Source organism: Prionailurus viverrinus, chromosome C1 (genome assembly GCF_022837055.1).
Source record: "Prionailurus viverrinus isolate Anna chromosome C1, UM_Priviv_1.0, whole genome shotgun sequence".
NCBI classification, from domain to species: Eukaryota; Metazoa; Chordata; class Mammalia; order Carnivora; family Felidae; genus Prionailurus; species Prionailurus viverrinus.
In genome coordinates, this window is record NC_062568.1 from 112,497,728 (window position 1) to 112,514,327 (window position 16,600).

The window sequence follows — 16,600 nt, forward strand, 5'->3', positions numbered from 1 at the left end:
TCAGATAAAGGGTTAGTATCCAAAACCTAGAAAGAACTTAATCAAACTCAACACCAAAAAACAAATAATCCAGTGAAGAAATGGCCAAAAGACATGAATAGACAATTTTCCAAAGGAGACATCCAGATGGCTAACAGACACATGAAAAAATGCTCAACATCACTCATCATTAGGGAAATACAAATTAAAACCACAATAAGATACCACCTCACACCATTCAGAATGGCTGAAATTAACAACTCAGGCAACATAGATGTTGGCGAGGATGCAGAGAAAGAGGATCTTTTTATGCACTGCTGGGGGGAATGCAAACTGGTGCAGCCACTCTGGAAAACATTATGGAAATTCCTCAAAAAGTTAAAAATAGAACTACCCTACGACCCTGCAATTGCATTACTAGGTATTTATCCAAGGGGCACAGGTGTGCTGGTTTGAAGGGGCACATGAACCCCAATGTTTATAGCAGCGCTATCGACAGTAGCCAAAGTATGGAAAGAGACCAAATGCCCATCAAAGGATGAATGGATAAATAAGCTGTGGTATATATATAGAATGGAGTATACTTGGCAATCAAAAAGAATTAAATCTTGCCATTTGCAACAATGTGATGCAACTAGAGGGTATTACACTAAGCTAAATAAGTCAGTCAGAGAAAGACAAATATCATATGAATTCACTCATATGTGGAATTTAAGATACAAAACAGATAAACATAAGAGAAGGGAAGCAAAAATAATATAAAAACAGGGAGGGGAACAAAACATAAGAGACTCTTAAATACAGAGAACAAACTGTAGGTTGCTAGAGGGGTTGTGGGAGGAGGGATGGGCTAAATGGGTAAGGGGAATTAGGGAAGACACTTGTGGGGATGAGCACTGAGTGTTTATACATAAGGGATGAATCACTGAAACCTACTCCTGAAATCATTATTGCACTACATGATAGCTAACTTGGATGTAAATTATAAATAAATAAATAAATAAATAAATAAATAAATAAATAAATAAATAAATTGTATATTTTTGTTTGATAATTTTATCCCCCTCCTTTTCTGTCTCCTGTTTCTTTGGAGCTACTATTAGTTGACTGTTGTTCCTGAATTTGTTAATTTTCTTTCCACTATTGCCTTTTCTTTTGACTAATAATTCCCCTCTTTTCTAAGATATTTTCTTGACCTTATGTTCCAGTAGTTATTTTTAGTTATCCTACTAACTTTCTTAAAAATTCCTTTCAAGTGTTCTTTCTATTTCCCTTTTGTTCACTTAGTTCCCATTTTCATGGCATCCTGTTTTTGTTTTACAGAGGCATTATATTTTCTCTCTAAGGCTACTGATGGTAATGTATCATTCTCCCATCACTCTAGATAGGTAGATTGTTCCTACACAGAACTCCAAGTTAAATCACTTTCTCTCAACATTTTTAAGGCATTAGGCATCCTTTTATAGCTTCAAGGGTTATTGTTGAGAAGTCTGAGATTATTCTGATTTCCAATTCTTTGTAAGTTATCTAGATTTCCCCCTTCTACTAGACTCCTTTCTTTATATCTGGCATTCTGAAATTTCATGATTATATGCCTTTTTCAGCCATAGTACAAGGCACATGTCAGTGCTTCAATTTGAATACGTATTCTATCAGTGGAGGTTAATAATTCCTAACATTTACTGAGTGCCTATTATGAGCCAGATACTGCGTTAAGTATATCTTTTAACTGACACACACCCCAAACAATTGTATGATATAGATATTATTATTATTTTAAAGAGGAATAAACTGAGGTACAAAAAGTTATGTAACATATCAAAGGTAAGGTAAAGGAGCAAGACGAGCTTTCTGAGTGTAATGATGTAGTGGTTATAGCCACTATCAGGTTTAGAGTCTCATCATCATGGAAGTGATCATCTCACCAAGATGCTTTTCAGATCTTTATGTGAATATGTGATATGTGAATTCTACAGTTTAATTCTCAGATATTAATTTTAATGCTACTATCTTGGCAAAGGGAGTATGTGAGATGGAGTGGGGGGCACCACGTAATAGGAAACTTTAAATTTGAAGCAAATATTAATGAAAAATCACTGTATCTTTGGGGAAAAATTAAAATGTGAATTTTCTTTTTCAAAAAGATTATGTTCAAACACCTAAAACTGTCTCATCTCAGGAAGCCTGCTGGCACCAAGAGCAGTAGCTGGTGGTGATGAGGGAAGTATGCACAGTTTTACCTCTGTCTTGCTTCTTAAGTGAGCCCTCTGTTGGAAGCACCTTAACATGGCTACTCACAAAAGTTGTACCAGCAACACAACAGCCAGTCGGAGAGTGATTCAGATATCTATTGAGACATTTTTTTCCAGGGGTCCTGATATATATGTGTAAATTAATCTCTGGGAAGATGATCCTTTTAGATGTTAAGGATTCTATGGAGAAGAGATCCAGGAAGAAGATTGGAAAGCAAACATTTCAGTCAAGGGGTGACTGGCCTTCCCGAGTAAAGCTTTTTGAATATAAGTCAAAATTACTAGGAAGTTAATAGTACTTCTTTAGAATAACCTTTGGAATTATCCAAAATAAGCATTTAGACACAGGCACTTAATTCTGAGTAATTAATGTCTGTCTATATAACCCAGCAACTTAATGAGCTGGGGTGTAGCAGGGGCACACTGAGTCACTGGAGAACCCCAGAGGGCTGGCTGTGAAAAGAGACCCTCAGCTTGCCAGGGTTTTTGGTAATAGCTGGAACATTTTTATAGGCGCATCATTATTGAGTTCCAGCCTAAAGGCATATTGGCTCTAGGCAAGGTTTCATGTACCCTATTATATTGCAGATACAAATGCATCTCTAGATTAATTGTGACAGTCAACTCCTTCATCTTCTATGGGCAAAAATTTTGAAAGCATAATTCTCTGTAGTAAATTAGCCTTGAGCTGAGAGATAGATTTGGCCTAAAAACCAAAATCATCAAGTAGATAATCTTTGATGCCTCACTTTGTGGCCCTTTTCTCTCCCTTTTAAATCATCTTTTGGCAGACTCTCCAGCCTCCAGTATTTTCATCCTGATCTTGGTCCCTCTCAAGAGAAATGCTTTAATAGTTTACCAATAACAATTGCCTAATTAGTATTACATCATGATATTCTACCCAAGAGTATATGGATTTAAGAAGAAGCTTTGTAGGAAAGGAATCCAAAGAAATGATGTGTGGTAAAATTCCATATTCATTCATGGGACATTAATTACTGTTCAGATGCTAAGAAAACAAGGATTAATAAGACGTGGTTCTAACCTTTGAGACTTCCACTGTCCAGTAGGGGAGACAGAAACATAAAAAAACTAATTATGTAATAGAATATGATGAGTTTTAATCATGGAAACAAGATAATGGGTTGATTTATTGTATTTGGAGTAGGAGGCTGAATTGAATAGAGGAAATCATGAGAGACTTCATGTAGACAGTGACAGTCGAGATAAATAATCTATGGTAATAAATAATGGGGGAATTTTAAGCACCCAATACATTTAAAGGGTGAAGCTGATTGTCTTCCAAGAGGGGAAAGAATTTTGAGCCTCAGGACTCCCTTGGACCCTACTGAATCATGTTGGGTAGAAGAACCCTTATTCTGCCTGCCTTGAACAGCACCAAGAGCAGCAAAACCTGCAGCCGACAGCAGAGCCAGAAATGACAAAGAGCAGGAGGTGTTTTACTTAGCTCTCTCTAAGGGAAACAGCAATGTCCATAACAGTTAAAAAAAAAAAAAAACTGCTGGGAAGGCTACTCTACGCCCTCATAAGCCCAGATTTATTAAGTGCATTAAAATGGTGCTGCCAAAAGGAAATAACTGGAGAATTTTCTGGAGCCAAGGCGGGCAGAATATGCAGTGATGAGAAGTTGGAAAGCAGCATTATCATTTTCCAGACTGGATTTCACTTTGTTCCACTTCAACCAATGGCCACCTTGGTCCAACACAAAATTTAAAACAAGACCATAGCGTGCCTTTGTTCCAAATGAGAAGATGGAAAATAACACATACAATAGAAGTAAGGAAATCCTTCTGCAAGCTTCCTTGGCAGGAAAAGGTGCTAGGGCAGGGCCGGGAAAAGGTGGAGGAGTAAAGAAGGAAAAAGACTGGAACCAGTGGCTTTTAACATTTTACACTGAGGCTTTGTGTGATGGTTGTGTACATTGTTGAAAAGCACAATGGTCAGTTATTCCTTACATCAGAATTGACTGTTTACTTGGCTAATTATTTTAGTAATCTGAGGACCCCCTCCTGTGGTTGAAGCAACACTAAGTAGGAACAAAATGATGGAAGTGGGTTCCAACAGAAAGGTAAGGCTGTGAACTTGAGCTTCTTAGTTTGAGACATATGGGCTATATTTATAGGAGAGCAAATGTGGAATCTAAAATGGTTTATCTGCAGTTTTTGGCTATTATAACTACTAAACACAGAGGCTGTACAGATGACCTGGCTTTTTTGGACTGAAGATGGTTGAAGAAGTTAAAGAAGTTTCTGAGGAAAGAAAATTATTGCTCACAAATTTGGCTTATGTACCTATCTATGCTTGCCAAAGCCAAGCATAAATTATTTTCTATTAGCAATTGTTTTGTCCAATATATTCCTTATGTTAAGTTCTCCAAGATGGCTTCATTCACTAAACAAATGTCTTTTTGATCATCCACTACATTCAAGCACTATTTTTACTACTTAAGATGGTACACATATAAATTATAGGTGCATTTTGTTTTCAAGAAGATTAGTGTATAATAGAGGAAATAAGTATAGAGCAAGGTAGAAAGTGACAAGTGCCTTGAAAAGAGTATAGTTACTGTGCTACCAACATTCAGAAGAGATTTACTTTACTTGTGATGTTCAGAAGAGACTTTGTGGGTAAAAAAGGGCTAAATTTGGCCTTCAGTGAGCCTAAATGCATACAGATGGAGTTGAGTAGGAAGGTCATTTCAGTGGAACCTAGATGCTATGAGTAAAGGCAAAGACACAGGAAAGCTCAAGGTGAGACAGAAATGATGAGTAGATAGTGACTTCCTGGGAGGAGACATCCAGGGAAATAGTGGGAGCTAAGTAAGGTGAGGAAGAATGCCAACAGGCTGTAGAGGGCTTTGAACACTAGGTGAGAGAATTTAAACATTTTTTTCAAGTCAGTTGGAAGAAGTCGATGTATTTTTCTTAATTCAAAATTTTTAAATTTTATTGTGCTAAGAACACAACATGAGATTCACTTTCTTAATAAATTTTAAGTGTATAATATTGTATTAACTATAGGTCTAATGTTGTACAGATCTCTAGAACTTGCTCATCTTGCACTTCTGAAAATTTATGCCCATTGATTAGTACCTCCCCATTTCTCCCTCCCTACTACCCCCTGGAAACCACTATTCTATTTTCTTCATCTGTTTGACTCTTTTAGATACATCATATATGTGTAAAAGTGCAGTTTTGTCCTGCTGTGATCAACTTATTTCATTCGGCATATAATTTCCTCCAGGTTCATCCATTGTGTCACATATTGCAGGATTTCCTTCTTTTCAAAGGTTGGATAATATCCCATTGTATGTATATAGCTTATTTTCTTTATACATTCATCTACCATTGAACATTTGGTTATTTTCACACCTTGACTATTGTGAATAGTGCCACAATGAACATTGGAGTGCTAGTATCTGTTCAAATCATGATTTAATTTCTTTTGCATAAATACCCAGAAGTGGGACTGCTGGATCATATGGAAGTTCAATCTCTCTCTTTCTCTCTCTCCCCCACCCTTCCCCACCCCTCACTCTCTATTTGAATTCTGCTACTATTGGGTGGAATGTTTTGCATGTTTGTTAGGGTCCATTTGGTCTGCAGTGTTGTTCAAGTCTGCTGTTTGTTGTTGTTGTTGTTGTTGGTGGTGGTGGTGGTGATTTTCTGTTTGGTTATTTTATCCCTATTAAAGGTGGAGTATTGAAGTCTCCTACTGTTATTGTATTGCTGTTTATTTCTCCCTTCAGTTCTGTCATGTTTGCCTTATATCTTTAAGTGCTCTGATATTGGGTGCATGTATATTTATAATTTTTATATCTTACTGATGAATTGGCCCTTTTACCATTACGTAATGTCCTTTTTCTATCTGTTGTGACAAGTTTTGACTTAGTGTATTGTGTCTGATATAAGAATATAAGAATGTCTGTTCTCTTTTGGTTACTATTTGCATGGAATACCTTTTCTTATCTCTTCACTTTAGGCCTATGTGTGTCTTTATTTATGTGTTCAGAAATAAATAACTACCTTGTAGACAGTATAGTTGTACCTTATTTTTATAATTTGTTCAGCCACTCTACATCTTTTACTTTGGGAGTTTAATCCATTTTCATTTAAAGTAATTATTGATAGGGAAGAATATACTATTGTCGTTTTTGTTCATTGTTTTTTGTCTTATAGTTCTTTTGTTTTTTTCCTGTCTTGATGCTTTTCTTCGTGTTTTGCTGATATTTTGTATTTTATATGCTTTGATTCCTCTTTTTCTTTTGCATAACATCTATAGGTATTTTCTTTGTGGTTACCATAGGGCTTACATAAAATATAACAGTCTATCTAAAGCTGATATCAACTTAAATTCAATAGTAAACAAAAATTCTATACTTTACTAATATCCTTCTTATACTTTGTTATTGATGTTATAATTTATATCTGTTTCATATCATATATATGAAACATATCATATACTATATATATTATATATCTATTAATATATTTTTAGTTATTTTTAACAATTTTTTCTTTTAACTTATACACTAGAATTGTCTTTTAACTCACACACCAGAATTACCCACCACCATTATAGTAATACAGTATTCTATATCTGTCTATATATTTACTTTTGGCAATACATTTTATACTTTTACTATATTGCCCATTAGTGTTCTTTCTTTTTTTTTTTTCAAGTTTTTAAAAAATTCTAGTTAGTTAACATACAGTGTAATATTAGTTTCAGGAGTAGAAACTAACACCCAGTGCTCATCACAACAAGTACCATCCCTAATAGCCATCGCCCATGTATCCCATCCCCCACCCACCTCTCCTCCAGCAACCCTCAGTTTGTTCTCTATAGTTAAGAATCTATTTTATGGTTTGCCCCTCTCTTTTTCCCCCTATGTTCATCTGTTTTGTTTCTTAAATTCCACATATGAGTGAAATCATATGGTATTTGTCTTTCTCTGACTTATTTCATTTAGTATAATATCCTCTAGCTCCATCCATGTTGTAGCAAATAGCAAGATTTCATTCTTCTTGATGGCTAATATTCCATTCATCTCTTTATCTATTCATCAGTCAATAGACATTTGCACCACTAGACTTGCCTTATAAGAAATGCTAAAGGAAATTCTTCAACTTGAAATGAAAGGACAGTGTTAAGTTAAAGAATTTCCTTTAGCATTTCTTGTAAGACAGGTCTAGTAGTGATGAACTTCTTTAGCTTTTGTTGGTGAAAATCTTTATCACCTCTTCATTTTTTTAGGGACAGTTTTGCCTGGTACAGTATTCTCAGTTGGCAGTTTTTTCCTTTCAGACTTTGAATATATCATCCCATTCCCTCTGGCATGCAAGGTTTCTGCTGAAATACCCACTAATAATAATCTTATAGGATTTCCCTTGTGCTAAACAAGTTGCTTTTCTCTTGCTGCTTTCAAAATTTGCCTTTTGCCTTTCTGTATCTTTTGACAATTTGATTACAATGTATCTCTGTGTGGATTCCTTTGGGTTCATTTTATTTGGGATCATTTGGGCTTCCTAAATCTGGATGTCCATTTCCTTCCCAAATTTGGGGTTTTCAGTGATTATTTCTTTGAATAATTTTATCCTTTTTCTTCCTCTTCTTCTCCTGGACTTCCATAATATGCATATTGGTCTTCTTGATGGACCAGAAGCCCCTTAAGTTTTATTCATTGTTTTTGCTCTCTGATTGGATATTTCAAGTGAACTGTCTTTGAATTTGTTGATTATTTTTTTCTGTGCTCTAGTCTGCTGTTGAACCTGTTTATTGAATTTTTCAATTTAGTTACTTTATTCTTCACCTTCATGATTTCTGTTTGGTGCTTTTTAATGTTTTTTAATCTCTTTCTTGAAATTTTCATTTTGTTCATAAATTGTTCTCCTGAGCCTCTTGAGAATTTTTATGATGATTATTTTGAATTTTCTGTCAAATGTTTCATATATCTATGTTTCATTAGAATCATTTTCTGGAGTTTTATTGTATTCCTTTGTTTGAATTGTGTTTCCCAGTTACTTCATTTTCCTTGATTCTGTGTTGGTATGTACATATTAGGAAAGTCTGCCATTTCTCCCAGTCTTCACACATTGGCCATGTACAGAAGACCTTCACCAATCAACCTGGCCAGAGCTTGTGTGGGCCTCTCAAATCTTCATGCTAGTCCAAACTGCCATCTTTGTTCTTAGTGGCCTCCAAACATCTAGATTACGTCTCTTGGGCAATCCCCAGAAGTCTGAATGTTTGATATATGGTCCAACTCTTTTCCTCCCCAGAGAGAAGTTGAGAGACTTTTTTCCCTCCCACCTGCTTGCTCTGTGCTGAGACAGGACTCCTCCTGGGGCAAGTGTCTGCTCCCTAGTTCAACCTACCATCTTTGTTCTCTGTAGCCCGCAAGAATCTAGCATTTACCAGGTCCCATCAATGCTGTAAGACAGGCAAGATAAAATCCAGTCCCTTGGGAATCATCTACAAAATCTGAAATATCGGATATGCAATCTAACTCTTTGCCTGCTCAAGGAGAAGCTGGGAGCTGGGGGGTTCCTCCTGTTTATATTCCTCCTGATTATTGTTCTGGGTGTGGAAAGAGAGGGTGTCTTAAATTTTCCTACCAGTTTTGATGTGGATGGTTTCACATTTGCCTGGGATGCAGGAACCTTTCAACTAGTTTCTGTATTTCTCACAGAGGGAATTGATCTGTGTACTACTGTTGAATTGGTATGTTCATGAGGGAAAGGAGAGTTCAGGTCTTCCTATTCTGCTATCTTGCTGAAGTCATTCTCAACGAGGTTTTTAATCAAGGTCGTTGATATAATCAAAGAGATGGTTTCTGAATATTTATCTGTCATGAATTTTATAGGTGTACTAGCAAGCACATTGATGCAGATGAGCCACAGGTAGGTGTGGCCACCAGAAAGTTTTTTTCAAATTAAGGTCATAGAAAGTACCTCGGTTTCATTGGTCTTGATGTACGCTAATCATTAGAGACAATTTATGCAACGTATTTTTACTTCATCTTTCCTTCTTTCATCCATCCATCCAGTCAACATTATCTCGAAGAGATGAATACTCTTCTATGTGGTCAAAACAATATGTTCTTATTATCCCAATTCCTAAATCATGTAAAATGGATATATGATTTTCAGGAATTTAAAAACATAAGTAAAATAGTATCTGATTAATATGATTAAGCTTGAAGGCAAAATCAGGTGTCCCAGTTAAAAGTTTTCTCAATTTGAACAATTCAAATTAACCAGATAATGAATAGATCAACTCTGATTTTTGGCTATGGAGAATCCAGGTATAAACCAAGCAAAATGAAATGGAGAATTAAGGCAATTCAGTCTCCAAATTCTCTTCTTAAGAGAAACATAGAATGAAAAAAAAATATTTGAAGAGGTGAGGATTATGGATTGACTAAATTTAGCTAAATTAGTAATGTTTAATAATTACTTACAGAATTATGATTCCTTATTAAGTTTTCCCCATGTAGGCATTACAAACAATAAAATGCTTATTTAGAGAATTTATGAGCTTTTAACCTACCTGACTTTCTAACTATGGAAATAGTCCTATGTTGTAACTGTCATTTGGTCCTTTATGGGTCAGTGGTCCTAGAATATCTCCTCATACCCATCCTCTAGCAAACTCCATCAATATGGCCAAGATCTTCATCTGAAATATCCCAGGATCAGGCTTTGAACATCTTCTCTTTTATAACACTTAACCTCCAAGTGATTTCATCTAGTTTCATAGTTTTAAACACCATCTATATTCTAATGACTCCCACATTTTTATCTCCAGTTTAAACCTCTGTGAAATCCAGAGCTGTAAATCCATTTGTCTACTTGACATCTCCACTTGGATGTCTAAAAGGCATTTCAACTATAACAAGTTCAGCTGTCTTTTTTTCTTGAATTTTGCACTTCCATGCACTAACAATATTGTACCTCCATTCATCCAAATGGTCAAAACTGTTGTCATCCTTGTTTCCTTTCTATCCCACTTTCAGTTCATTACCACATTCTCTCAGTTCCACCTTTAGACACTATCCAGAAGTCTTACCACTACTTTACTGCTACCATCCTAGTTTAAGCCATTATCATATCTTTCTTGCCTGGATTACTGCAATGCTGTCACCGACTGATCTCTATGCTTTTTCCCTGGATCCCTTACAGTCTTTTTCAACTTAGTAGCCAGACTGATTTGCTCACATAGAATAGCTGTAGGCTTCTCATCTCTTTAATATAACTTTCTTCCTCTGCAGAGGCTACCTACCAGGCTCAGTTCTGGTTGACACATTAGGCCTGGATTGGTGTGGCTCTGTGCCCAGAGCAATCTGGTTTTATTCACCAACAGCAGTTTACAGTTTCATTTGTACCATTAGAGAAAAATGTCTGGAACTTCCCAAATAGCATAATGCTACAGCATATTAAAGGGCTGCAGCATTATCCTTTCAGAGCCCTCCATATGTGGGCAGCTAGAGTTTAATGACTCTTGGTCCATTTCATTGAGGCTAAGCTATGAGTTGGGTGGATAATTTCAGGAGGCCAAGTTTTGTTGCTCATTGGCTGTATTCACTTAGAATGCATTTGAATACTGTAATTTTCTATTAGCTGGTGTCTTACATCTGTAACATAGGATTATTAAACCTGTTTTTCTGACCACAATAACGTATGTCAGGAAGTTCTCCTGATATTTATTCCCAGGAGAGGTAAGATTGCATTTGCTTCTCATTCATCTCAGTAAACTATATAAATGGCAATTGTGGTGTTCTGTCCCACTGTACGTACCCAGTTGTGTGGCTGCATGCTTTAACCATGGGAATATATCTGTATCTTTCATATTCAACAAGAGCATTTTCTATTTCATTTTCAGAGTCCCTTGAGATACGGTGTCAGTTGTAGAACATGAAAGTCTGACAGGAGAGTGAGTATCAATCAATCAAATATTTACTGAGTGCTTACTAAGTGAAAGGCACTGTGCTAAGCTGGGTTTAAGCAGAGTATTAAGAGGAGTTGGAGGAAAAGTGTTCTTTTTTTTTTTTTTAGAAACTCTCAGAGGTTCAATGTCAGACAGAGGAGAGAAAGCTGAGTAGAATAATACTTTTCCAGATTGCGCAAAATTGTGAATTAGGTGTTTTCACCTCCTTGTTTTTACTTATTTCTCTTTCTTGATTCCTTTTCCTTCATGTCTTTTCCTGTTTACCTAGGCCCTTTATACTCTCTCCTCTACACTACCCAGTACCAGCATTATTTTCTTAAGCTGTAGTTAGGCCTTTGGGGTGGGAGTGGGGTCCCATAATCACACTTACCCAAATGTCTCATTTCTTCAATGCCATCCCATTGAGTTACAACCTGCTCCCCTCATCTCATTAATATATTAATGATCAAAACCATTTAACTCATTTATTTACCAAGGTGATTTACATTTTAATAGGTATCTTATACATGACAATATTTACTTAAAAAAAAACCCCAAACCTCTAAATACTACATTTAAAACACTCTGGCAGATTAGAGGGGGTGAGATTTGTTTTTCAGGTAAGTGTGTATTTCTGGAATCCTTCAAATCACACTTCTGTTGGCAGCCACCTATTTTGTTCAGAGGTATAATTAACTGTATTCACTACTCATTTAGTTTTTTTTCCCATGGATTCAATTTGAAAGAAACTTGCAACTGCTTAAATTACCTAATTTCCCTTGCACATTTTCATTTAGCAGTTGTTGAAAAGGAAAAAAAAAAAAACACTTTGCATTTGAAACCCCAAGAAACCGAGTTGTTTTATTATTATTATTATTATTACTATTATTATTCATGTATTTGCAATGTATTTGTTGATTTACAGGTGATTATTTCTTTAGATTTTCTTTTTTTAATTTTTTTTAACGTTTATTTATTTTTGGGACAGAGAGAGACAGAGCATGGACAGGGGAGGGGCAGAGAGAGAGGGAGACACAGAATCAGAAACAGGCTCCAGGCTCTGAGCCATCAGCCCAGAGCCTGACGCGGGGCTCGAACTCACGGACCGCAAGATCGTGACCTGACTGAAGTCGGACGCTTAACCGACTGCGCCACCCAGGCGCCCCTCTTTAGATTTTCAAAAATTGCATCTGTATTTCCCAACTCAAAAGAGTTCTCACATGAAGTTCATGCTGAAAAACTGATGGGACTCTAATATAGGTTTTAAAAGTATCGTGCTTTGCTCAAAATTGGTTATAGTTTTAGAAAAAGAAGAAAGGCTGAAGTAAAGTAGGCTAGCTACATGATGCATCAGGGTGAAGAGCCACATGGAAAGATGGCGGCCAGAGAACTTTCGGACTCCAGCAGCTTCAGTGAGGAAGCCCTGCTGATGTGTGTGTAGGTCCATTTTCCTCCAGATCTCTTGTGTGATGGACTGAGCTGTATAAGAAGTATGAAGGAAGAGGGACTCTACCTTCCTGACTGTGAAGGGAAATTCTGAGCTGTGGAAGGAGGAAAGGACAGCCTGGAACACAGGAACAGATAAGGTCCTCTCTAAAGAAGTAAGGAAACAAGGCATTATGAGTTTTGATGAAGTCTTAAAATGTTGAACTTTCATAGAAAGCTCTGAAGCCCAGAAACCTCAAAGAAATCCAGAAGCTGAAGGTAAGCAATACCAGGAATATAAGAAAAGACTTCTCAGAGACAAGGCAAGGATAAAAGTTAAAAGTTAATCATAAGAAATTGCATACGGAATATGAACACGACTAGATTGTATTTTCTTTCAGTCTTTCTTCCTTGTGGTCTGTTAGGTAGAATATTTTAAAATCATTTGAAAAATAACCAGCAGTTTTATAGAAGAAACACTACTAATTGGATTTTGTGTATTTTCCCCTCCTCTGGGTCATCCATCGTGGCAATGTTGGATCTAGACTCTCACTAACAGCAAAACCTGGCCCCTTATGGTGGCCTCAGAATTAGAGAAATAGGAACATAGGAGCCAGCACAGCACATATCTAGGTTTGCTTTGTAGATCTAACCCGTAAAGGATAGTAACCTAAAAAATCCCCAGAACAACACTACAGCCAGTATTGCTGGTGGGCACATTACAGACATAAATTTGAAAACTTGAGAGCATCCTAGTTAGCCAGAAAAACATCGTGGCATCCTGGTGTTTGAGGGTTTGCAGATGCCTGGCACTGATAGTATTTGTCCCATTGCAGGGTGGTCAGGGGTAATGTCATGCAGATTAACAAATGTGTTTTTCATTCTCCTCTAACAGTCTTCTTGAGACCACAAGCTTAGACCACAGGTCAGAAATCCAAGACAGGACTCAGAATGTGTGTGCAACTGGCTTAGAGGCTTCCTGCATTGAGGAGCCGGCTGTTCTTGTGATTGAGCAATGAAAAGAACTTTCTCCCACATGGCAAAAGAGCCAATTCCACTAGACTGAAGGCTACATGTGATAGTTCATGTCTTAGGTGCCTTTTGATTTTAATTGAGTGGATTTTTTTACTATTTTGTCAGAGATCTAAATAATGTCCTCTAGCCTCGCCTCTTAAATTCACTTTTCCTATAGTGCTGCTTACAAATTCCTGAAGTTAATTATTTAGTTGAAGAGTCTGCTCATAAAGAAAGTGTAGGAAAATCTGTCTCATGGTTATTTGGATTAGTGATAATGAATGATAAAGCGAGCAATGTACCACACACAACTGTCACAATATAGCAGGTACTCAAATGTTGGAGGAAAACAGTTCTTTTCTTATTCTTCAACTCTTACCTTCCCGCATTTCCTAAGATTATCCCTTTCTTTTAATTGGCTCTTCACATGTGAAATAAACACACCACTTGATAGCCTATTAAAGTAAACAACCAGAAATGAATAAAACTGTAGACCAGGATTTCTCCATTTCATTACTGTTGACATTTTGGGCTAGATAATTCTGTGTGTGGGGTTGTCTTGGATACTGTGGTATGTTCAGCAGCATCCCTGGCCTCTACCTACTAGATGCCAGTAGCAACCCCCTGGTTATGATATCCAAAAATATCTCCAGACATTGCCAAATGTCCCCTGAGGGGAACAAAATAACCCTTGCTGAAGACCAAGTGGATTAACCACGCCCATCCCTTTTTGTCTCTCCTCAGCTCTCTACTCCGTGGAGAAAAAAGCAAATGACAACAAACAAACAAACAAACATCAGGCTTTTGTTTAAAACAATAACAGTAACACTGCCAGAGAGTCTGGTTTCTCCAGGGGACCTCATTCACAATGTGACTGGAGCCAAGTTTTCAGTGTGAATGGTCTCCCCTAGGCTTGGGCAATGCTGGGGCACTCAGAGCGTGACTTGGGACCAGGACACAGGCAGCCCAGTTCTTTACACCTTCCGTTTGGAGTCCTGGGCAGTGAGAAACAGTGAGCCATCACGTTTCCCAACAGCAAGAAAACTCCATTAGGTTCACCATCCTTTATGGAAAATCATAGGGAATCGTTTCCAAAAATATAGATGAGAATTGCAAGGGTTCTCTGGATAATTTTTAGTTTCCCAGTTAGTATCCCTTAAACAGAATGACTCATTCCCTGAATATTCCATTTATTTGAGAGAGTGGTTACTGTCTGAATAATAATTTTTCTCCTATGATATTTTGGCAAACTATAGAAATAAATCCTGGTTTTGGAATGGGATAGTTCATTGATTGACATTTGTTCCAGGATAAATTACCATCTGATAAAATTCACAATTCTAAATCCCACCAGTAGTTTCAGATACATCTGTTTGCAATTATCCTATCATTTGCTAGTTATTTCTTCTGATGGTTCACAGCTCTCTATATTCTCTGAATGTGTTAAAAGCCAATGGCTATTCCTTAGCTTGAATTTTTCTTCTCTTTAATTAGTCCCATTCTTGGCACTCCTGTGAGCTTCTTTAATATATTAAGCTCTTGGGTCAGTGGTCTAATTAACATTCAAATACCGCTCAGTTTTTTGTAATCTACAACCCCAAGGGGGCATCTTCTTTTTGATATCTAACGGGCTATTTACCTTATTACTATTTCCTCAAGTATCTACAGAGGCTGAGTTTATAAAAAATTTCCAAAACCACATAATTATGATGTAAGATTATTATTATTATTTTCTGTTTTCATTATTTTAAAATCCAGGTTTTATGGTATGCAAAAGCAGCCAGGTAAAGACCCAATGCCTTGATCTTACCTGCCCTGACAGATCTTTTTCCTCCATTTTTAACAGTGCTGTATGCAAAAAGCCTTTGAACTGTATTCATGTTGCCTTCATTCTCTGAAAATTCTAGGGATGTATGCACTGGGATAGGATCAGTCATTCTACATTGGTGAAATCCAGATGAGCTGGAAGATGACAGCAGTATGATGGGGAAGTTGGGTGCTACTCATGTATGCATGAATGTAAAGGGTAGAAGAATTAGGTTTCATGGTAGATGCTGAGAACCAGAGAGTATGGTGGGAGTTGTTTGGAATGTGAGAGCAGGAGGGGCTGACTTCAGAGATGTGATGTTCAAGCGAGTCGTGATATGGGCACAACTGTACAGCTCTCCAGCTTCATTTCTGACCACTCCTGTTTGCACATTTAAAGGCCTGTGTGTGTGTGTGTGTGTGTGTGTGTGTGTGTGTGTTAAATGTTTCTGCTAAATGTTTATTTCTTTAGTGCACTCCAAACCCAGTGAAAGGGAACAAACACACTGCCAAAGCTACTTTTCTGTTTGACACCAGAGTGCATCATCCTTGCTTTTCCTTAAATATATATATTTTTAATGTTTATTCACTTCTTGAGAGACAGACAGAGTGTGAGCAGGGGAGGGGCAGAGAGAGAGGGAGACACAGAATCTGAAGCAGGCTCCAGGCTCTGAGCTGTCAGCATAGAGCCCAATGCGGGGCTTGAATTCACGAACCATGAGATCGTGACCTGAGCCGAAGTCGGAAGCTTAACTAACTGAGCCACCCAGGCCCCCCTCCTTGCTTTTCTTTAAAATTATGATTACCGTCATTGTTTTCACAAAGGGAAATATTTATTGCATGACTACTATTTGTAGGGCACAGTCCTAGGCCTAGTGACTAGGGCCCCTCATTGACTTGCCATTATGCTATAAATCAGATGTTTTAATTCTTCATGCTCTGTTTCAAGGTACCATGTTAGTATGCACCCAAGTTTTTGTAGTTTCCTATTCTCCCATCTTTTCTCTTAGCTAATTTTAGGCAAATCTGTTCAATACTTTCATTATCCTAATCCTGCTTTTAACTCTTTTACCCTTTTGCTTTGCCCATTGCCTAGAACGTTCCCTTTTCCCATTTTTTCTTCCAAAGAATTCCTGATTTACATTTCACAAGGAGACTCTGTGAGCCACAGATGA

At 37.2% G+C, this 16,600-nt stretch overlaps 1 pseudogene; it reads right to left on the reverse strand.

The window, feature by feature from the left end:
• LOC125171681 (eukaryotic translation initiation factor 3 subunit E-like) overlaps positions 1-15,556 on the reverse strand; it is a 33,397-nt pseudogene extending 17,841 nt beyond the window's left edge.
• Between the last annotated feature and the right edge of the window lie 1,044 nt (positions 15,557-16,600).